At 40.9% G+C, this 23385-nt stretch overlaps 1 long non-coding RNA gene across 3 annotated transcripts; it reads right to left on the bottom strand.

Moving 5' to 3' along the window:
• Positions 1–961: 961 nt before the first annotated feature.
• Positions 962–4770, bottom strand: LOC145138593 (uncharacterized). 3 transcript variants are annotated; one of them, XR_013721619.1, is made up of 4 exons: positions 4069–4770; positions 1843–3873; positions 1646–1750; positions 962–1172 (listed from the first exon to the last, which is right to left on the bottom strand). It is a non-coding gene; the product is annotated as an uncharacterized LOC145138593 (long non-coding RNA). The 3 variants fall into 3 exon arrangements; XR_013721618.1 differs by having other exon boundaries at positions 1832–4770; XR_013721617.1 differs by having other exon boundaries at positions 1843–4770.
• Between the last annotated feature and the right edge of the window lie 18615 nt (positions 4771–23385).

The following is a 23385-nucleotide window of genomic DNA, read 5'->3' as shown; positions in this document are numbered from 1 at the left end:
CTCGTGTGTATTTTTGGGTATTCAAGGTGGCAATAGGGTTGGTTCGGCTTACGTGCTTGATCAGGTCAGGGTTATAGTCTGCAAATTGGATCAAGAGTTTGACTATCATTCTATTATGGGGTCATGTGCGACCAAGGTTTGTAGGATTTTGCTTGGATAGCAACTTATTCTATAAGTGAATCGTGCATGGTGGGGTTTCAGCATCGTGGCGCTGGTTGGTGTTGTGAAGGACGTTGGTTAGGTCTTTTCTTTTGGACAATGTTGATAGTTTATCAAGAGCATTCCAGTCATGAGCTGAGGGCCAGGTAGGGCATAGCAGATTCATGTTGTGGGCTCAGGGGCAATCCAGACCTATGATGAGGACCTTGTAGGGGTATTCCAGTCATAGGCTGTGGGCCTAGTGATCTTTGTAGTTCATTTCTTCTGTTGGAGTACTTTCGGAATGGACACAGTGTTGAGGTTCGGGCGAGCCGTAATCGGCTGTGAGGAATCAGAAGACTTTGTGCGAAATACAAGAGTAGGTCCTTGAACTTCAAGTTATGAGTTTAGACCCGAGTTTCGTATATAGTGGTATTCTGATCTAGGGTATTCCATCCCGAGGATGACCGGACCCTATGATTGATTGGACCTGACGTGTTTGGTATGCCAACACGAGGGTTGATTGGGCCAAACATGTGCATGATATGAGGGTATTCCATCCTGAGGATGACTGGACCCATCGTAGGCATGCCTAGAATTCCAGCCCGAGGCTGATTGGGCCAGGTATGAGTGTTCGTGCTTAAAGCCCCTGTCATAAATGAAGATGACACACATTTTTGCATATCGTAATTTTAAATGTTTAAAAAAATATTATCTATAGATTTACTAATTTTCAAATTAAATTTTCATTTAATGTCTCATAATAGAAAATAAAATGTCATATACAAAAAATACAATCTATTGCATAAAATTTAATGTCATACAAATAATCGTTCCATGGAAAGATAAAACAAATTAATAGAAGTTGTAACAAAAATTTACAAATTAATTAGATACAAGAAATATGAAAAACTTGAAATCCCTGAGATTAATAGTTCTAACAGAAGCTTCACATGAGATACATATAGTTGGACCAGTAAGCATGGATGTTCCCGAATCTACAATAGCAGTCAAGAACAGGTACACGATATCTTCTGCTAGAAGGTGCCGATCCAAAACAATTGTTGAAGGTTGCCATGATAGTTGTTAAGATTTATGAATAACAAGAAACCAATCAGTGACTATAATAAGCTAGAAAACAAGCAACTAATAAACTAAATAAGCAACTAATTAAGTCAAACTATGACTATGTATTCCAAGTTTCCAAAGACTATGTTATTCCAGGTTTCGAACATTGCATATAAGATACTGTATTATCATGTTTACAGTAAAATTTAAAGAATTTACAAGTTTAAACTCAAAACAAACATATGCACAACAATGATATAAATTTATAATTTTTTGTCCTTTAGAATTTACATTTGGAGAGAATGGTAAAATGTTGTTTTATTGTTGTTCATACAACACTCTCCAGACAACACTTAATTGAAGAAAAGAACAAGGCTAAACTTACAAGAAAAAAAAAGGAAAAAAATAGTTTTGAGTGTAAATTTCAAGATAAAGTCACCTGCACCCCAGTATGAATATCCACGTGTCAATGAGTATGGAACTCTTTCAATCTTGCATAGTTTCTTTAACTCATCAAGATTCTTGGTTGGAATATCTGACATATCTGCTCCAAAAAGCCACAATTACAAAATATGAATCTCAATATATATAACACAAAAAAAATCAAAAGACAATAAAAACTTACAAGATACTCGCCTTAATTTCTTTGATGATTTCTATGTTGTGATGAACTCAGTAACAATTGCAGATAGGAGCAGATGTGCTTATTAGTGGATTTCTGCAACCCATTCCTGATTTGGCACATGTTATTCCATCTGTTGATGAGACTTCAGTAATTGATCAATCTTTGTCTCCTTATGATTCACCAATCATGTTCTTCTATAAGAAATGGGATCCGTATGGGAGTTTCTCCAACTTTTATCCTCATCCAATTAGAATGCCTCATAAAAGTGGTGATTATGTTACTTGGTTAAGTGTAGAGCACTATTATCAGGTATGGGGCCCCACTCCCACTTCCTGTAGCTAATGATGTAACATAAAAAAAAGTAGGATGTTATATCAGATCTGAAAGAGCTTAGAATTTATCTCATCGTTGATCCCTCCAGCAACTTGACATAAATAGTACACCCCTGAATTTTCCACATCCTATATGCAAAAACACATTATTTTAAAAGCTAATTATTTAATTAAAACTAGTGGGTGATCCTGTGGTGGACCATTGGTCACTTTTTGGCGTTTAATTATTATATGTCACATGCTTCTAGTTAGTCCAACGGTTGTGATATTGGTCCTCTGATGTAGCTTTATAGTCTTTGTTAGGGGCCAGAGTCGCAACATCATCTTTTTGATGTGGAATGGCTTTGTCACTCTTACTTACAATCCACATGTCATCACCAATTGTATTGAGCATCACCCAGTATTAACATAAAAGATGTTATTGTAAACATTTGTTGTCATATATTCATGAATGATGAAATGGAAGTTAGCCTTTTTATGAGAAGTTCTAACATTAGTTCATAAGCTCAAGTCAAAACACAATATAACAAAGATATTTTGGCTTTCTAAAATAAAAAAAATAATTAGAATTTAATTCCCTCCGTCTTCCCCTAAGAATATTCTGCTTCATCAAACATGGATTTGATGGATTGTTATGGAGTGAATTCCAAAACACACAATGGGATGGAATCTGAAATTCCAATTTCATTGGAAAAGCAGCACTACCAATACACACATCAATAACTATTTATTTCCTTAAAATTCAAAAGACACTTGTTATTACACCATTCTAGTCAATTTTTTGAAAGTACAATGTTTAAATAAGAAAAAATATTATCGTTCCGTATTGTGGACTTGAAACTCCACCATAGAATTCTAGATATGCTTCCTTCTTTTTATTGTATTCTTCAAAGTCAACATCAATCTTTTTAGTTAGTTTCTAGTATGAATCATATAAAGTTTTCTGGACAATTTTCGCTGTCAAAATGCTCCAATAAACCTGTGGAAATGATAATTTTTTGTAATTAGATTTGACCAAAAATATGGTAGTTGGCTGTTTAGTTTTTGCTATCAAAATGGCATGAAATAACATCAATACTAGATAGGATCGCAGGTGAATCTTATATGGCAACTGTATTTAATCTTATATGGCACTTGTACACTTCTTTAGCTCATTCCATGTGAAGTTGCAGATTGCATGGAAATGAGAAAAAGCATCAGATGAGCATGAAACAGATTTTTGGCATACCTGGTGGAGCAAAGCAAGTGCATGAAACTGTACAAGTGCTTTAACCAATTTTAAATATAAGCTTTAGTCACCTGATCAAATATTTAATCATGTTGTAAGTAACAAAAAAAATGGTATATATAAATGTATATTACTACATTTAGTATACTCATGTTCATGAACAACAAAGCTCTGTTCTATTGGCAGGCGAATGCACCAAAACATCAATACTACCAAAATCCTTCTTTAGTTACTCTGGAACTTTCTCAATTAAGAAAAAAAGTTATTAATAATTGCAAACAACAAAATAAAATGCAAAAAAATAATAATAGAGTTAGTATCCACCTGTAGAATCCAATTAGTTGCACTCCACATAAGGTTTATTTGATTTAATCTATATGAATAAGGTCATTTAGACATTTCTCGAATGTTTATATTCTAAAAGCATGTCACGAACAACAAGGTTTTTTCCTCTTATCTCCAATGAATTCCACCATGCTTTTCTGTCATAATTTTATAATAATCACATGGATAAAATAATAATTCATTAGAAAAATTCACAAATATATTATGACATGTATAGTTTTTAATAAACTTACATTTTTCACTAAAATCAGTTTTGCTTATTCGGATTTCACAATTTTGTTTTGCTTTATAGTAAATTATGAACAGATGAACAAAAGGGCATAATCGTCCACCTGATAAAATTTGAACGGTGTTCATGAGTAGCATTAGGTCCAGGCTTCGTGATTCCTTAAGGCATATATGCTTCATAGATTGAATTTGCAGATGCATTTCCTCTATCTTCAATCATAGCATCAATTTCAGCATCACTCCATAAATCTAATGTCACTGATAAAACCTGTCAAATTCAGATTATTATCAATAAAATTGGGTCGTCATAGTCTCTGACGAGGTCATGTGCCAGGGTCTCCGACGAGGAGAAGTGAGCACGAGGTCACCGGAGGAGAGGTGACCAAAGAGGTTGTCGAATAGACGAGGCGAGGCGAGGTGAATCTTCGATTGTTGCTACATCCGGCCTATGAATGCTTTGACGTCTTCCCTTAATAGTTGGTGTGTGATGAGTCGAATAGAGTTCTTGTATGCCAAAACCCTAAATGGATGTGAGATTGAAGAAGAAAAGCGCACGTGAGGGAAGTGTTTTTGAAACTCTTGATGAAAATCACGATTATATGTAAGTGGGAAATAAACGCCCTAGTTGTTGGTCGCCATTTTGTGATCTTCATGAATGAACGCGAGTTTTTAAGAAAACAATTATAGAATGATTATATGAGTTGTCAAGGTGTATAGCACAGATGTTATGGTGATTAGGGTTTGCAGAGAGAAGGGAAGAAGAGAACAAAGGGAGATCTTGAAGTGGGGTATTTAAAATTTTTAGAATTTTAAGAGGATTTCATTTCCTCCTTTTAAGAACGCACGTTTTGAGTAAAAATCATAAAGCAACATTCACAAGGACTCACATTTTAGATAAAGTGGCCTCTGTGTTTTTAATTTTTTTACATGAGACACTAATTTAAGTTTACGCAATAATGCGTGACCTAAATTCTTAAATTTTTTGAAGAGATGACAGTTTTTAATGCCACTCTCTTTTGCGTAACATAAATCAATGAGTGTCGTGATTTGCGCATCGTAAAATGGTCTTTTTCTTGTAGTGTTAGCCATTTAGGGCGTATGCATACTTACGTTGAGCATACACGCTTGGGGTCCCGACGATGGAAAGCTTCCGAGTATGCCGGGCGTACTAATGGTACGCTTAGCGTACTCATCAGAAGGGACTAGGGTCTTATTTCGGGCCATTTTTGGGACTTAGGGACTTTGGGCCCTTGTTGGGCCGTGAGCTTTTTTGTGATGGGCCTTTGGGCTTGGGCCCATTCTGGACATGGTATATCTTTTGGGCTTTGGGACTAATTGTATTTGGGCCTTGGTGGGTTAGGCCCAATAAGGCAAGGATTAAGTAGCCTTTTTCCCTTAAAGCCATGATTTAGGGTTTGGACTCTCAGGATGGGTTATTGACCTAATTTCTAATTAGGGCTTTATTACTTGTGATTTAGAGTGAGAGGATTTCGCGAGTCGGCCACTCGAGTGTGATTTGATATCTTCAGTCTGATGTGAGTTTCCTTGACAATAGCTGTTGGTCGAAGGCACCAATGTCGGCCCACTAGATTATGTTTGTAGTATGATGATTGTCTTCGTGACAATTACATGTTGTGCATGTATCTGCTTGATGTCTCTGTGACTCTTATTGTTATCATTATATGTGTAGTGGTAGGAGGTGAAATAGACCCGATACCGGTTGAAAAATACCGAAGGAGGTGAAATAGATCCAGTACCGGTTGAAAGATACTGAAGGGGGTGAAATAAACCTAGTATCGGTTAAAAGATACCGAAGGGGAGTGAAATAGACCCAATATCAGTTGAAAGATACCGAAATGGGGTGAAATAGACCCAATACCGGTTGAAAGATACGAAAAGGGGGTGAAATAGACCCAATATGTTTTTCACTATTATATATATGTGGTATGGGTATTTTGGGGAAACTCACTAAGTTTTGTGCTTACGATTTTCAGTTTATGTTTTAGGTACTTCCAGCTCGAAAGGGAAGGGCTCGGCCTGATCACACTGCATCCACCTATGCTTTTCCGCATCACGTAATTTTGGAATGTTGTACTTTGATAATATTTTACTATGATATACTCTCAACTGTTTGGATATGATTATCGAATGATTGGAATGAATTTAAAATGAAAATTTTACTTGAATTTTTGGGATGTTACAAGTTGTATCAGAGCCTTGGTTTGAGGGATTCGAGCATACTCTCGGGTGTGCCTGAGCTCAAATCGAGGATTTGGTAGATTTTCCATAAAAAGAAACATTTTAATTAAGGAATTTTAATAAAAAAAGGTGCGATGCGTGCAATCAGTCGAGATTAGGACTAAGGATCTGCTCAGGATTGCATGATAGTATGCTAGGAGAGATGTCTTTATGTGTCTATTGTATGAGCTTATGGATCTGCATGCTAGTATGAGATCAGTTATCTGATAGGATGGTCTGTTAAGGTTATGTTCTGACTTGAATTGCTTGATGCTTGGCTCCTGCGTGCTTTGTGCTTTTAGGAAATTTTATTAGTACCAAATAACTAGTGGATGAATGTGTTTGGTTACATATTATTGAGATTGGATAATTTTAGAAGGATAGGTTTAACTCTATTGCGCAGCTCTTGTTTGAGTCCAACCGTAGTAGTGTGGGACCTTTCATTCAAAGAATTATCTAGTACTGATAGTATGCAAATGTATTAATGTGGTAGTTAGATGGTATTAGTGGGAGTTCCTTCTGCAGCTGATAGCAGAGAGTGGTGAGGAAAGGAACCCTAGGAAGTCCCTGGAATTTGTTTTGGTGAGTAGGACGCCTTATAGTATGAGGAGAGTATTAGATGGGAATGAGTGACTCGGAGGAGTCGAGGTAGTCCTTGAGGAGGGTATAAATAGGTGTGGAAGGTAGTATTAGGTCTGTACTACTGGAATCACAAGATTTATACCCGAGACCAGGAAGACCACGAAAAATCTATGAAGCTCTGTGAAAACCTCTTCGTGTGTTTACTGATTGTTTATGTGGTTATGTTTCAACATGGTGGTGACACGTAATGGAGCAGGGGGCTCAGGCACGGGCACCGAACCAATTGATAAGGGATTACGTGAGTTCATTGCGTCAGAAATTACTAGAGGAATCCTTGATGCGACCCCGATGATGTTTGGTTTGATCAAGGAGGGTATCGTAGAGCTGATGGAGGATCGCCTTCGTGTCTTCAGAGCTGATTTGACCACTAGCCAGTTTGGAGCCCACACACTCTCCTTCAGGGATTTCAGGGGATGTAGGGCACCAGAATTCTTAGGGGTGATGGACCCTATTTCCACCAGGCGTTGACTAACAGATATTGAGTGTGCCCTGATGACGAGCTTCTGTCCCGAGGGGTCGAAAGTAAGGTTTGTTGCAGGATATCTGAGGGAGAGAGCCCGGGGTTGGTGGGAGGAGGTTGGTTATACCTTTGGGAGCCCCAGCCATTGAGGCCATGACCTGGTCGGATTTTGTGACCCGATTCCAAGCGGAGTTTGCACCAGCTGTTGAGGTGCAACAACTAGCTAGAGAGTTTCTAGATACGAGACAGACTACTAAGACCGTGGCAGAGAGCACCGCCAAATTCTAAGAGAGAGCTTTATTGGTACCCCAGTACGTGGCAGATGAGGAGATGAGGAAGACCAGGTACCATGACATGCTGAGACCTGATATCAGGGAGTTTGTTAGTTTTTCTTCCTGTCCGACTCTGGACGACATGATATCCAGGGCCCGAGAGTGGGTGATTGATTTGGAACATACAGGGAAGAGGAAGGCAAAGCATGGGCAGGCAATTAGGGTTTCAGCGAAGAAACCCAAGGGCTTCGATTCTAGATCGAAGGGCCAGTAGGGCCGGAGCCGTTTGGGCAAGTGTGGCAGGGCACATGATGGAGTCTGCAAAGCGGGTGGTTCGGGCTGCTACAAGTGCGGCAAGACTGGGCATTTCAGCAGGGATTGCACTGCTACTACCACCACCACCCAGAAATCAGATCTGATTTGCTTCCATTGCAATCACGGGCACAAGAAGGCCAACTGCCCGAGTTTAGCAGCAATAGGACCAGTAGCAACTCCTGCTCCAATGACTCTGAGTATCATTGATGTCCGCCAGGGCTAGGCGGAGGCACTAGTAGTTCGGAGCAGGGCATTTTAACTGACAGCCGAGGAGGTTCGTGCAGCACCTGATGTGGTCACTGGTATGTATCTTCTCTTTACCTTCTTATTTATGTTATTTTTTATGCTTATATGTTTGTATTGTTGTTTTGGGTCGTTCCTTGTGAACGGTATTCCTGCATAGGTCTTATTCGATTCGGGGGCTACCTGATCTTTTGTATCCCTTGCACTTAGCAAGATTTTTGATGATGTTCCGGGAGAATTGGATTATCTACTAGAGGTTGAGATTGCTGATGACCATTCGGTGCGAGTGTCGAGGGTTCACCGGGGATGCACGTTGGAGTTATCCAGTGAGCAGTATCCGATTGATTTGGTTCCCATTCCCCTGCGAGATAACAAGGTCATTATGGGGATGGATTGGTTGAGCCCCAAAGGGGCGATGATTGATTGTGGGTTTCAGTTGGTACGTGTTCGGACCCCAAGAGGGGGAGAGTTGGTGATCCATGGTGAGGGTTCTCAGCGTGGGCCGGCTCTGTTTGGCAGCCACGACCAAACATTATCTTTAGCAGAGATGTTATGGGTTTGTGGCCTATGTGATGGATGTCCGAGAAAAGGGTGAGGTGACCATTGATGATGTACCGATTGTTCGGGAATACCCGTATGTGTTCCCGGAGGATTTTTTAAGAGTGCCTCCGGAGAGGCAGGTAGAGTTTTAGATTGACTTGGTTCCAGGTGCGGATCCGATAGCCAGAGAACCTTATCGGTTAGCACCTCCAGAGATGCAGGAGTTGTCTACGCAGTTGCAGGAGCTACTAGATAAAGATTTATTCAGTCGACTATTTTTCCATGGGGAGCGTCGCTCTTATTTGCGAAGAAGAAGAATGGGACGCATCGGATGTGTATTGACTACCGGGTTGCTGAATAAGCTAACGGTGAAGAACCGTTACCCACTCCCGAGGATCGACGATTTATTTGATCAGCTTCAGGGCGCATATTGGTTCTACAAGATCGACTTGCATTCGGGTTATCACCAGATGAGGATCATAGAGGAGGATATGCATAAGACAGCCTTTCGGACTTACCAATGCTCCAGCCACATTCATGGATCTCATGAATTGCGTATGCAAACCCATGTTGGATCGGTCTGTGATGGTGTTTATTGATGACATCCTGGTCTATTCCAAGACCCAGGAGCAGCATAAGGAGCATCTGAATGATGTATTAGAGACTCTGAGGAGGGAGAGACTGTATGCGAAGTTCTCAAAGTGTGAGTTCTGGTAGCGTGAGGTGTAGTTTTTGGGACACCTTGTCAACCAGAGCGACATTCTGGTCTATCCGACCAAGATTAAGGAGACGATGAGGTGGGAGGTTCTGAGGTCTCCATATGAGATTCAGAGTTTCCTTGGATTGACAGGTTATTATCGGAGATTCGTTCATGTTTTCTACAAGATAGCGGTTCCCTTAACCAGACTGACAAAGAAGACTGTCACATTTTGTTAGGGGCCTGAGCAGCAGGCAACTTTTGAGACCTTGACACAGAAATTGTGTGAGGCACCGATTTTAACCCTACCAAAGGGTGTTGAGGACTTTGTGGTATATTGTGATGCTTCGATCACGAGTTTAGGTGTAGTGCTAATGCAGTGGGGGTCATGTGATAACATACGCTTCGAGGCAGTTGAAGCCTCATGAGGTGAATTATCCTACACACGATTTGGAGTTGGGGCAGTGGTGTTTGCGCTCAAGATCTTACGACAATACCTCTATGGGGTCCGTTGTACTATCTACACGGATCACAAGAGCTTGACACATTTGATGGATCAGCCAAATCCAAACTTGAGGCAACGCAAATGGTTGGATGTGGTGAAGGATTATAATTGTGAGATCTTTTATCACCCGGGAAAAAGCCAACATGGTGGCCGATGCTCTTAGCTACAAGGCGGTCGCGGCTCCCATCAGGGATTTATGTTTGAGGATGACAATGATTACCCCATTATTAGAGAAGATTCGAGAAGCTCAGATTGAGGCTATGAAGGAAGAGCACCGGAAGAGTGAGCACATTGTAGGACAGGTGGCTTCCTTCAATTATGATAGTCGAGGGTTATTAACCCTTCATCGGAGGTGTGGGTTCCGTATGGGGGTGGTGTGCGGTAGATTTTGATGGAAGAGGCGCACAAATCGAGATTCTTTATTCATCCCGGAGCGACAAAGATGTATAGAGATCTCCGACCTGATTAATGGTGACCATGTATGTAGTGGGATGTGGCATGGTACGTGGAGAGGTGCTTGACTTGCAGGAAAGTCAAGGCCGAGCATCAACGACCCCACGACAAAATGGAGTCGTTGGATATTCCCGTTTGGAAATAGGAAGAGATTACGATGGATTTTATCACTAAATTGTCTCGGACGGTGCGCATAGTGGATTCGATATGGGTCATCGTGGATTGATTGACCAAGAGAGCGCATTTTATCCTGATCCAGGAGACTATCTCTATGAAGAAGTTGGAAGACATTTACATTCGGGAGGTTGTGGCACGCCATGGGGTGCCAGTTTATGTGGTCTCGGAAAGGGATGTTCAGTTCACTTCCACGTTCTGGAAGAGATTTCATGAGGAGTTGGGTACTCGTCTTCACTTCAGAATGACTTTTCACCCATAGACTGATGGTCAGGGTGAGCGGACCATCCAAACATTAGAGGATATGCTGCGGTCATGTGTTCTGGATTTCGACGGTAGTTGGGATACGTATCTTCCGTTAGCGGAATTTTCGTATAACAACAATTATCACGTCAACATTGATCGACCTCCTTTTGAGATGCTCTATGGGAGGAAGTGTAGGACCCGATATGTTGGGTTGAGGTCAGTCAGCGAGTCATGGGGAATACTGAGGCGGTACTCAAGACGACCGAGATGATTCAGCAGGTTCGTGGTAGACTTCAGACATCACAGAGTCGGCAGAAAAGCTACACAGACAGACGCTGGTCAGACTTGGAGGTCCAGGTCAGGGATATGGTACTCCTGAAGGTGTCACCTTGGAAAGGTGTCATCCGGTTCTGGAAGCGGGGTAAGCTAGGCCCCAGGTATATTGGTCCTTTCAGGGTTGTAGCCCGGGTGGGCAGAGTGGCGTATCGTTTGGATCTCCCGAAAGAGCTCAGCTAGATTCACAGTATTTTTCACGTCTCTCAACTGCAGAAGTGTTTGGTTGTTGATTCCGTGGTGGTACCGTTGGAGGATATTCAGGTGGATGACCACATGAATACATTGAGAGACCGGTGGTGATCCTTGACCGGAAGACGAAAACCTTGAGGAACAAGGTTGTGAGTTTAGTAAAGGTGCAATGGCAGCACCGGAAGGGTTCTGAGTGGATATGGGAGCCTGAAGAAGAGATGAGGGAGCATTACCCATGGTTATTTGCGGCGGCGGACTTCGAGGACGAAGTCTGATTCAAGTGGGGTAAAACCCTAATTTTTAGGGTTTGCACCCTATTTAAGCTCATTAAGCCCCTCAAGTCTTTCACCTACTCAGCCTCCATTGCCTTTTTGAGATAACCTCGAAACCCTTATCCATTTTCCAAGGAGATTGAGGTTGTGTGTGTTGGGTTATGAGCATTCTAACACTCCTAAGTGTACATGCAACCCTAAATACCTTGGATCTATGTTTTCTCTATTATACATACAATTATGAACATCCAAGGTATTATCCTAATCTAGCATACAAAATAATAAATATAACAAGATAGAATACATACCTCTTTGATGTAGAATGTCTTCATGAAGCTTGAGTGCCTAGTGCCCCAAGTGTGACACCTCAAATGGTTCACACAACACCAAATACACTTGGAATAACTTGAGAGAAACTTGAACACTCCTTGAAATCGTCTAGCCCTCACACTCACACATTAGTGCACGATTTCTTGAGCCATGGGATTCTTTTATATGGTGGCTATTAGGGTTACACCATGTAACTCATAACTTTACCCATTCCTTATGCTCCATGGATTTTAACCTCCATGGAGTATCCATGGGTCACCCCATGGACTTAGTCCAACATAAGGAATCTTGGATCAAAAACCCACATATATAAGAATGAATGATTTACACAATCAACCCATATATTTAATTAGTCTCCTTTTGATCACTTAATTAATTCCAAATTAATTCTTGATCAATACTAATTAAATAACCTTATTAATATATTAGAACTTATAATATATTAACCAACCTTAAGTGTTATTTCTCTCATTATAGTCTATCCAAATGCATGATGCCATGCAACCCAAATGGACCATGTCGGGTCGGGTCAAGTCTTACCAATTATAGTTATGGACTTAGACATTAATCTAACAGTGTGTGTGTGTTTTGGGTGTGTGTGGTGCTTAGTGAAGAAGAAGAACACTAGTGGAGAAGCATTGGACAAAAGGAAGCTTGTAGATCCATAAGTTATTCATCATTTCAAGATTGTTAGAGGTAAAAAACTCCTACATTGATGACTCCATGTGTTAGTTCTAGTTTAGGGCTTATTTCTTCATAAAATGGTCCTTAAAGTGTTTCTTGAGAGTATGACCTACTCCAGAAGATTATAATGATAGATCCTAGGAACCCTAGTGTCCCTTGAGCATAAAAATTGAGTCTTGATGGGTTAAGTTCAACCATGCAAGGGTTGGAGGTGATTTCATGAAGTTAGAGTAATAAAGTCCAAGATTTGACCCTTTTAAGACTTGCAAAAGCATAAAGTTTGCAACTTTATGGATTAATACATTTTAAGGAGCCTAGATCTAAAGTTGGACGTTAGATCTTAACTAATTAAGACCTCAAAAAGGGAATTTAGCCATTTGGGGCGTACGCAGGGCGTAGACATATATATGTCGAGCGTGAGCGCTTGGGGTCCCAACGATGCAAAGCTTTCGAGTACACCAGACGTACTAATGGGATGCTTAGCATACTCATCAGAAGGGACTAGGGCCTTATTTCGGGCCATTTTTGGGACTTAGGGACTTTGGGCCCTTGTTGGGCCGTGAGATTTTCTGTGATGGGACTTTGGGCTTGGGTCCATTTTGGACATGGTATCTCTTTTGGGCCTTGGGACTAAGTTTATTTGGGCCTTGGTGGGTTAGGCCCGATAAGGCAAGGATTAAGTAGCATTTTTCCCTTAAAGCCATGATTTAGGGTTTGGACAATCGGGATGGGTTATTGACCTAATTTCTAATTAGGGTTTTATTACTTGTGATTTAGAGTGAGAGGATTTTACGTGTCGGCAGCTCGAGTATGATTTGATATCTTTAGTATGAGGTGAGTTTCCTTCACTGTAGCTGTGGGTCGAAGGCACCAATGTCGGCTCACTAGATTATGTTTGTGGCATGATGATTGCCTTCGTGACGATTACCTGTAGTGCCTGTATCTGCTTGATGTCTCTATGACTCTTATTTGTAACATCTGAATATCAGGTATTATTATTATTGTTCTTAACTTAATGTAACGACCCAAAAATCAGAGGTAAAAATTTCATTTTTAATATAGCTAAAACATTGATACCATTTATTTCAAACATTCCAAATCATTATTAAGTAAAATAATTATCAGAGTTCGTCCCAAAACCATTCATTGCGGAAATCATAGGTGTGTGTACTGCGATCAATCCGAGCCCTTCATTTCCAAATCGATGAAACCTGAAACCAAAACTGTAAACCGTAAGCACAAAGCTTAGTGAGTCCCCCAGAGCATACCCCACACACAGTCCACATAACACATATCGTATTAGCTGTAAAAAAGCTATCTCTACCATTATCACATATCAATCAGCTATAAAAGCTACTCTACCACATATCACATATCAAATAGCTATAAAAGCTCTCTCTACCATTGGCACATATCAATTAGCTATCCAAGCTATCTCTATTGTTAGCCACAAAGGCTATCTCTACCATTAGCCCTAAAGGTTGTCTCTACCATTAGCCACAAGGCTATCTCTACCATCAGCCATAAAGGTTGTCTCTACCATTAGCCACAAAGGCTATCACACATACATACATATCACACACTTCTACATAACAAGTATACTAACTATCATAAAATGGGCCGACCTTGGTGCCTTAGACCCATTGGTATGGTGAGAAAACTCACCTCTCGACTGCTGAACTAATAAGCTGAAATCAGACATATCCCACATGCTACTCCTTCTCAACTGCCCATAATCATTAGGTGATTAGCTTAACAGAATCCCATAAATACCCTCAGGTCAAATCTGGTCAAAGTCTATGTCTGTAGTCAAGGTCAACAGTCCATATTGACCTTGACTCTTCGAGTGCAATTAGCCACTCGCCGGGTTCCTTGCTTAACTCGTCAACTCGCCGAGTCACCCGAGAGACTCGTCGAGTTCCTTAATGTTTACGGTCGTAAACTCCCAACCATACACTCTTGACCGTGAACCCTTGGCCGTAAACCTTTGGCCAACTCCTTGGTCGTAAACCCTTCAGCCGACTAGCCGAGTCGATTAAAGAACTCGGCGAGTCCCTTTAGTCCTACTCGTTTTAGGCCTTTACAGTGGAAACCAAGGCTCCAAATCACAGATCCAACTACTTATGGTGTAGTTACCACGTAAAGTTGCAAACTTTACGTGTTATGCAAGGCATCCAAGGCTAGAAACACTTAATAAAAGCTTGACAAGGGACTTAGAGCATAAAGAGGGTCCAGACTGATGGGTTTTCAGCATTCTAACACTCCTATGGTGTACATGCAACCCTAGAAACCTTGGATCTATGTTTGACTAAGATACATGCAAATAATTATTTTTCCAAGGTTCTTATCCTAACTAGCATGGCATGGGGTACTTGAATCAAATAAAACTAGTAGAATTACTTACCTTGTAGTAGTAGTTGATTGCTTGGAGTTTGAGAGCCTAGCACCAATAATATGGATGCCTCAAATGGAAGTCACAAATCACCACAAACTTGGAAACTTGAGAGAATAGTCACAAACTTCTTGAAATCGACCCTCTTAGTTTACACACATCAACTAGTGCAATTTCAAGAACCAAAGCCTCCTTTATATAGTGTGGTGGATTAGGGTTACATCCATGTAAACCCTAATACCCATGTCTTTTCATTTCCATGAGATCCATGGGTTAAAGCTCCATGGAGTATCCATGGGCTTTCCATGCAAGCCTAGCCCATTCCAAATAAGCATTAGCCCACACTATATAAATACAAGAGCCCATATTTAATTAGTCATACTTTTGATCTCTAAATTAATTCTAAATTAATTATAGATCAATACTAATTAAATAATATGATTTTATATTAATATATTAGGACTTATAATATATTAATAAATCATAACTTATACTATTCTCAAACGATTATCCATAAATTGTTCGGGTGAAGTGCAACCCAAATGGACCATGCCGGGTCGGGTCAAGTACATACCAAATATAGTTATGGACTTAGACACTATATCCAACAGTCTCCCACTTGGATAAGTCTAATAACTATAGTTGCAAGTATGACTTCAGGAACCGATCAGCAATCGTAGCTCTTTAAACTCTGTTGAACTATGAAGCGCCATTTTAGATAAGTGATCATATAATCCTCTGTTCTAGATATCAGCCGGACAAATACATGGAACATGGTCTTGCTTATTGTCCAACATTGGTTTCCCGATTTCTGATTTGTTTGACATAGAACTTAACTGAACACATCAATTTAGTTCTGACCGGGCCTGGTACATAGGTCAAAACAAAATCATCGAGGGGCCCAGATATCGCTTCTAATCCTAGAAGGAACAGATAAACTTCGACTCATATGTTTGCTCTACTACTTGTTGAACTACACACAAAGGCACGGTTTATAACATCGAGTTACCAATGCGTTTTCATGCAATCAATGCATAACCAACTCATAGGCAACAAATCATATCTCTAGGTTTGAAGACTTATATGATATTACCGTCTCACGATCACTCAAGATAAATTCCATGAAGTGATACAAGTGAGCGTGGGTTGAATCCAATACTCAGAACTTATGAGCACTCATGAGTGTTGTAGCCCCGCTTTGTCTAACATCTTAGACCTCTACAAGCCAACCCATGACAGTCTTGATTCATATCTACTTCCAACATATGACCGACTGTGGAGAGTTTGAATAATATGATATAAACCATAACATAATTATTCTGGAAGTCAAAACATGCAAAAAGAAATAATAGTAAATGATTGACAAGAGATAGCAACACTTTACTCATAAATAACAGCTTTTATTTATCATCAAATGTCAATTACATTTTACAAATTTCAAGATTATCTAACTACTAAAACTAATATCATCCTTCAGCCCTATGCTCCGAGCATGCTGGAGATGCTTAGCCCGAATCATTCCCTTCGTGAGGGGATCTGCCGGGTTCTCATCTGATGGTACCCTCTTTGCCACGAGGATTCCTTCTTCTATTCGATGTCTGATGAAATGATATTTTCTGTCGATGTGCCTGGATCTCCCGTGATCCCTTGGTTCCTTTGCTAAGGCAACTGCACTTTCACTATCACAGAAAATTTCCATGGGCTCCTTAATAGCTGGTACAACTCCAAGGTCTCCGATGAAGTTCCTTAGCCATATAGCCTCCTTTGCTGCTATATACTCTGATTCACAAATGGAATCAGCCACTGTATCTTGCTTGGAACTTTTCCAAGTAATTGCCCCTCCATTTAGGGTAAATACCCAGCCTGACTGAGAGCGGAAATTATCCCTGTCAGTCTGAAAGCTAGCATCACTGTACCCTACAACTCTCAAGTCCTCACTGCCACCGAGGGTAAGGACCCAGTCCTTAGTCCTCCGTAGGTACTTGAGGATATTCTTTACCGCAATCCAGTGTGCCTTTCCAGGGTTCCCCTGATACCTGCTAACCATGCTCAAAGCAAAGGCTACATCAGGTCGAGTACACGTCATAGCATACATGATCGATCCTACAGCTGAAGCATAAGGTATTCAACTCATTTCTGCTATCTCAGCCTCAGTACTAGGGCTTTGTGTCTTACTCAATCTGGCGTTACTCTGGATGGGTAACTCTCCTTTCTTGGAGTTATGCATGTTGAACCTTTTCAACACTTTGTCCACATAGGTGCTTTGACTAAGTCCAACTAGTCTTTTACCCCTATTTCTCAAAATCCTTATCCCTAGGATATAGGCAGCTTCTCCAAGGTCCTTCATAGCGAAACACTTCCCAAGCCAGGACTTTACTTCCTGCAGGGTTGGGATGTCATTTCCTGTGAGTAGTATGTCATCCACATACAGTACCAAAAAGCTGACTATACTCCCACTAGCCTTGATATAGACACAAGATTCATCTTCACTCCTTGAAAAGCCAAATTCTTTGACTTTCTCATCAAAGCAAAGATTCCATCTGCGAGGTGCCTGTTTTAATCCATAAATGAATTTCTCGAGCTTACACACTCTACTGGGGTACTCTCACTGACAAAACCCTCTGGCTGAACCATGTAAACATCTTCAGCCAACTTTCCATTAAGGAAAGCGGTTTTGACATCCATTTGCCATATTTCATAATCATGAAATGCAGCAATGGCTAACAGAACCCTAATAGACTTAATCTTGGCCACTGGTGAAAAGGTCTCATCATAATCAACTCCTGGAGTTTGAGAATAACCCTTTACAACCAGTCGTGCCTTATAAGTGTGTACATTACCATCCATGTCGGTCTTCTTCTTGAAGATCCATTTGCACCCAACTATCTTACGATCAGGTACATTGTCAACCAAGTTCCAAACTTGATTGTCATACATGGACTGTATCTCGCTGTCCATAGCCTCTTTCCATTTAGCAGCCTCAGGGCATGCCATGGCTTCCGTGTAGCTGTTAGGCTCATCCAGATTTACCAGTGTGTTATCACTGATAAGTGTCTCACCTTCTGCAGTAATATGAAAACCATAATAATGCTCAGGTGCATTCCTAACTCTGGTGGAACGCCTCAGAGGTATAGATTCTTCAGTCGGCTCAACAGGAGTTTCCTCCTCAGGTTGAGGGCTAGGGTTTGAGGTTCCTTCACCACTTGACTCTTGAATTTCCTCAAGGTCAATTTGCCTCCCACTGTCTCCTTGGTTCATGAATTCTCTCTCGAAAGAATCCTCTTCTTGCTACAAAGACCACATTATCATTGGGTCTGTAGAAGATGTAACCAAAGGATTTCTGTGGGTAGCCGATGAAAATACACCTTTCGCTTCGGGGTTCGAGCTTATCGTGAGTCTCGCGTCTCACGAAAGCCTCGCAACCCCAAATCTTGATGTGGTCTAGATTGGGAACTTTTCCAGTCCACACCTCGTGAGGTGTTTTGACAACCTTCTTTGTAGGGACTAGATTAAGGATATGGGCGGCAGTCTCTAAGGCATACCCCCAAAATGAGATTGGTAGCGAAGCTCGACTCATCATGGAACGAACCATGTCCAACAAGGTCCGATTGCGCCTCTCAGCTACACCATTCAACTGTGGTGTCCTAGGAGGTGTCAATTGTGAGACAATCCCACATTCCTTAAGATAGTTAAGGAACTCAGTACTAAGATACTCACCACCACGATCGGATCGAAGCATCTTAATGTTCCTGCCCAACTGATTCTCCACTTCTTGCTTAAACTCTTTGAATTTCTTAAAGGTTTCTGACTTATGCTTGATTAGGTAGACATATCCATATCTACTAAAATCATCAGTAAAAGTCACATAGAACCGATTAGCATCTCTTGTGGCGGTTCTGAAGGGTCCACACACATCCGTGTGTATGAGGTCCAACAAACCTTCACCCCTAGCACAAGTGCCAGTAAAAGGTGACTTTGTCATTTTACCAAGCAAACAAGATTCACAACTATCATCTGACTTTAGGTCAAATGACTCCAAGACTCCATCCTTTTGGAGTTGTCCTATGCGTTTCTTACTTACATGTCCAAGACGACAATGCCATAAGGATGCTTTATCTAAGCTAGTGGAAGAGTTAATACACAATACATTATTTCCTAGATTATCTACAACAGATACAGTTTCATACACGCCATCACAAGGTAATGCTTTAAAATAAATAACATTATTAAAGAAAGCATCAATACTACCATTATTATTATCAAAATAAAAGGTAAAACCTTGTTTATACAATGCATGAAAGGAAATAACATTTCTTGCCATTTCTGGCGAATAATAACATTTATTCAAATCTAATGTAAACCCACTATTTAGCACTAAGGAATAAACTCCTATCTTGGTGACAGGTGAAGCTTTCCTGTTTCCCATGATCAAGTTTATCTTTCCCTGCTCCACATTCTCACTTTTTTTTAGTCCCTGCAAATCACAACATATGTGAATACCACAACCTGTATCAAGGACCCAAGACTTAGAATGAGGTGAGTTATTAGACAATGTAGTGTATATACCTGCATGGTTGGGTTTTACTTTCCCATCCTTCAAATCTTGCTGGTACTTTGGGCAGTTTCGCTTCCAGTGCGACTTTTCATGGCATTAGAAGCATTCAGCCTCATTAGGGTTAGCAGAAGGAGTGACAAAACCTTTCTTGGTTTTGCTTGAAGAGGAGCCTTCAAGGGTCTTACCCTTGGTACCCTTAGAAGGGTTCTTTCTCTTCTTCCCTTTGCCATGCCCGATTTCCAAGACATTGGCCGCAGTTGGAGTAGGAGTAGGAGTAGTAACAACCGACTTACCCTTTAGACCACTTTCGGCGGTCTTCAAGAGTCCTTGAAGTTTGCTAAGGGTGACTTCTTCCTTGTTCATGTGATATGTCATGCGGAATTGATCATAACACGATGGCAAGGAGTACAAAATGATGTATATTGCTAACTCCTCAAGGAAGTTCACATTCAGCTTCAGTAAACGGTCCACATACCTTTGCATTTTCTGCATGTGGCCCGTGATGGGTTCACAATCCTTCATTCGGGTTGTTATCATGGAGGAGATTATTTCATATCGCTCTTGACAAGCACTTTGATGGTAGCGGTCCATCAAGTCCTGGTGCATCTCAAAAGGATAATAGTCCTCATAGGACTTTTGGAGCTCGGCTGTCATGGTGGCCATCATGATGCATGCCACTTTTGTAGCATCTCTTTCATGTACCTCATATTCAGCAAGCTCTTTAGGAGTAGCAGTTGGCTCGGGTACCTTCAGCTCCTTGTCGAGAACATATTCTTTGTTCTCATACCGAGTGACCATCCTGATGTTTCTGATCCAATCTGTAAAGTTGGACCCATCAAAGATGACTCTCCCACAAAGATTCATGAGAGAGAAGGAGCTAGTAGGGTTTGAGCCAGAAGCATTGTTATTGGAAGACATCTGAAAAGAAGAGGGAATAGATTAGATTAGATATAGAGATAGTCCTTAACAAAACACCCAAATGTAATATTAAGGCTAGGACCCAACACAATATTTTATAACTTAGAAGAGGGATGCCGTAATCTAAGCTATAAGATATTTGAAGGTAGGTGAATGACGATTCACCAATTTCCACCATGAAAAACGAAATATTTAATTAGGTTTTAATTGGTTTAGAAACTCCTAGATTCTTTGAGATTCATTGAACTTTCTTCAATGGCATGTTTCAATCTCGAGTGTGCCCTTCAAGTTTTGTGACTGGGATGCCGAGGATCACAAAACAAGGTGTGAAGTAACCATGCAAATTACTTGGTACCCTTAATGTATTACCCCTCAATCGATGTGACGGTTAACCACACACGCTCCATCGATATTATGATAAACATTAAGTCACCCTTTACCTACCTTGTTAAGTTCAAGTTAGTGTGCCGGTTAACCACACACGCTCCACTAACGACTTAAACAAAGTGTAAAGTGTAATTTCATGGATTAGCACCTTATTCACATTTTCCTAAAATAACTAAGATTGGGAATTCAATAAAGTTTAGTTACTTTAGTATTATCATTATACTTTTAATGAGAATTTATAAGTCCTTGTCCTACCCGTTCGGCTAACGACCCTCCACCGATCAAGGAAGCGGTGGGTGAGAGTGGACACCCATTAAGTTGCCATTTTATAGGCAACAACCTTATACCCCCCTTATAGACCGGCTTCGTGAATGAGGCGTACTAGCGGTAAGACGACTTGATCTTATACATATATAAATATTATTAAACTTATAACATTATAAAGTATAAGGGTTGAATTTTAACTTTTAAAATTCTAGGGGTTGGAACTAAAGTTTTTAATATGACTTTACATGTTCCAAAACTTGAGGGCAAGTTTTGTAAACTTTCAAAACTTTTCATTTCTCATAACTTATGAGTTAATGGTTATTAAAAATGAAGACTCTTCATTTTTTGTAACCTATGTGTTCTTTTAATGGTTATTTATAAATGTGACTTTTGGTTATCCATAACTTAAGAACTAGTTATGGACTCCATTAAAACACATAAAGATCAAGAATTAATCTAATCAATTATTAGCACATAATTTCTATGATCTTCTAAACTCATATGTTTATGAATATTCATATCAAAAATTTCAAGAATCGTAAGTACATATACAAAACTTGAAATTTTGATACGAACTTTTGAACAAAACTTCGATTTCCAAGTTTTTTTTTTTTTTTTTTTTTTTTTTTTTTGCATCAAGTATCAAATAAACAAACCTGGCTCTGATACCACTGATGGGTTTTCAGCATTCTAACACTCCTATGGTGTACATGCAACCCTAGAAACCTTGGATCTATGTTTGACTAAGATACATGCAAATAATTATTTTTCCAAGGTTCTTATCCTAACTAGCATGGCATGGGGTACCCGAATCGCCGAGTAGCAGCAGGGTGGACACGGGATTTGAGCGGTGAACTCGGCGAGTCGATGCATGTACTCGACGAGTTGATGCATGGACTCGGCGAGTCGATGCATGGACTCGGCGAGTCCACCTGTTTGGATGAAACTCTATTTTCAGACATTGCACCCTATTCTACCCATTCTAAAACACCCATTTCGTCCCATTCTCTTCCAGAAGAACTGGAGAGCGAAACCCTAGCCCATTTTGATCCTTGAGAGTGATTTTGGCTTGGTGAAGGAAGTTTGAAGCTTAAGAGAAGAAGGAGGAAGTTGGAGGGTGCAAGGTAGTGTGGTAGATCCGAAATCTACCCTGGGAGAAGCTCCTAACCAGGTAAGAAAGCTCCTTCTTAATCTTTAGTATAATAGATTCCCTTTTTGTCCCTTATATGTGGATTTCAAGACCTTAAACCTCCCAAACTTCGTGTGTTTATACCCTAGGAGCTTAGATTTATGGTTTGGAACCATTGCATGTCTCAGTTTTGGCCAGAATGGGTGAAGAGTCGAAGGGTACTCGGCGAGTGCCAAAGTGCACTCGGCGAGTTCCAAGAAGATGGCCTTAGACTCGGCGAGTTGGATAAACAACTCGGCGAGTCCTATGAAGATTGCCTGGTACTCGGCGAGTCGTTCTTCAAACTCAGCGAGTCCCTCGAATATAGCCTTGAACTCGACGAGTTGTTCTTCCAACTCGGCGAGTCATATGATCAGTCACTAGGATAAGAAGGGTTTAAGTGTAGGAGGTCCAACCCTCCATAGTCGCACGTGGAATTAGCAATTTAACGTGTAGCTGTAGTCCCAGAATCTCCAAATCTCCAAGGTTGATGTTCTGATGGAAGATTGGAGCGATTTGTGAGATCTGTTCGTCGGACTCGGCGAGTCACCCCCTTGGACTCGGCGAGTCCAGTCGCGGGTTTGTTAGTTGTCCCCGTCTAGCGAGTCAGGCTGACTCAGTGAGTGGGAACAGGGACCCGATGAGTCAGAGTCGGGCTAGACATAGAAGGACTCGGCGAGTCGCCATATGGACTCGGCGAGTCCAGTCAATCAGAAGGTTGACTTTGACCAAGGAGTTGACTTTGACCAGTCGTTTGACCTTAGGGGTATTTATGAGTACCTAATCCATGTTTACGGATTTATAGCCGGAGGGATTACCGGTGCGGCAGCCAGGCGTAGTCTGAGCAGGTTTTCGGCAGCTACTCTCGAGGTGAGTTTCTTTCCAGTAGGGACGGGTCTAAGGCACCAAGGCCGACCCGTATAGACGATATGTTAGTATCGGAGTGTGAGCGGAGCCCGTATCTCATAGCTGAGTTTGATTGTGATATATGCCAGTATGATAGAATTGCTTATATTTGTTGTCTGTGTGATACTTGTATGTTATGGTATAGTAGCGGAGTGTGGGCGAGGCCCGTATATCCATGGATAGTAGAGTGTGGGCGAGGCCCGTATCTCCTAGCTAGTAGAGTGTGGGCGAG

This window comes from Lactuca virosa, chromosome 9, assembly GCF_052849685.1.
Source record: "Lactuca virosa cultivar CGN04683 chromosome 9, Lactuca_virosa_CGN04683_v6, whole genome shotgun sequence".
NCBI classification, from domain to species: domain Eukaryota; kingdom Viridiplantae; phylum Streptophyta; class Magnoliopsida; order Asterales; family Asteraceae; genus Lactuca; species Lactuca virosa.
The sequence above is the reverse complement of the archived record's forward strand: the minus strand, read 5'-3'. Positions and strand labels throughout refer to the sequence as shown.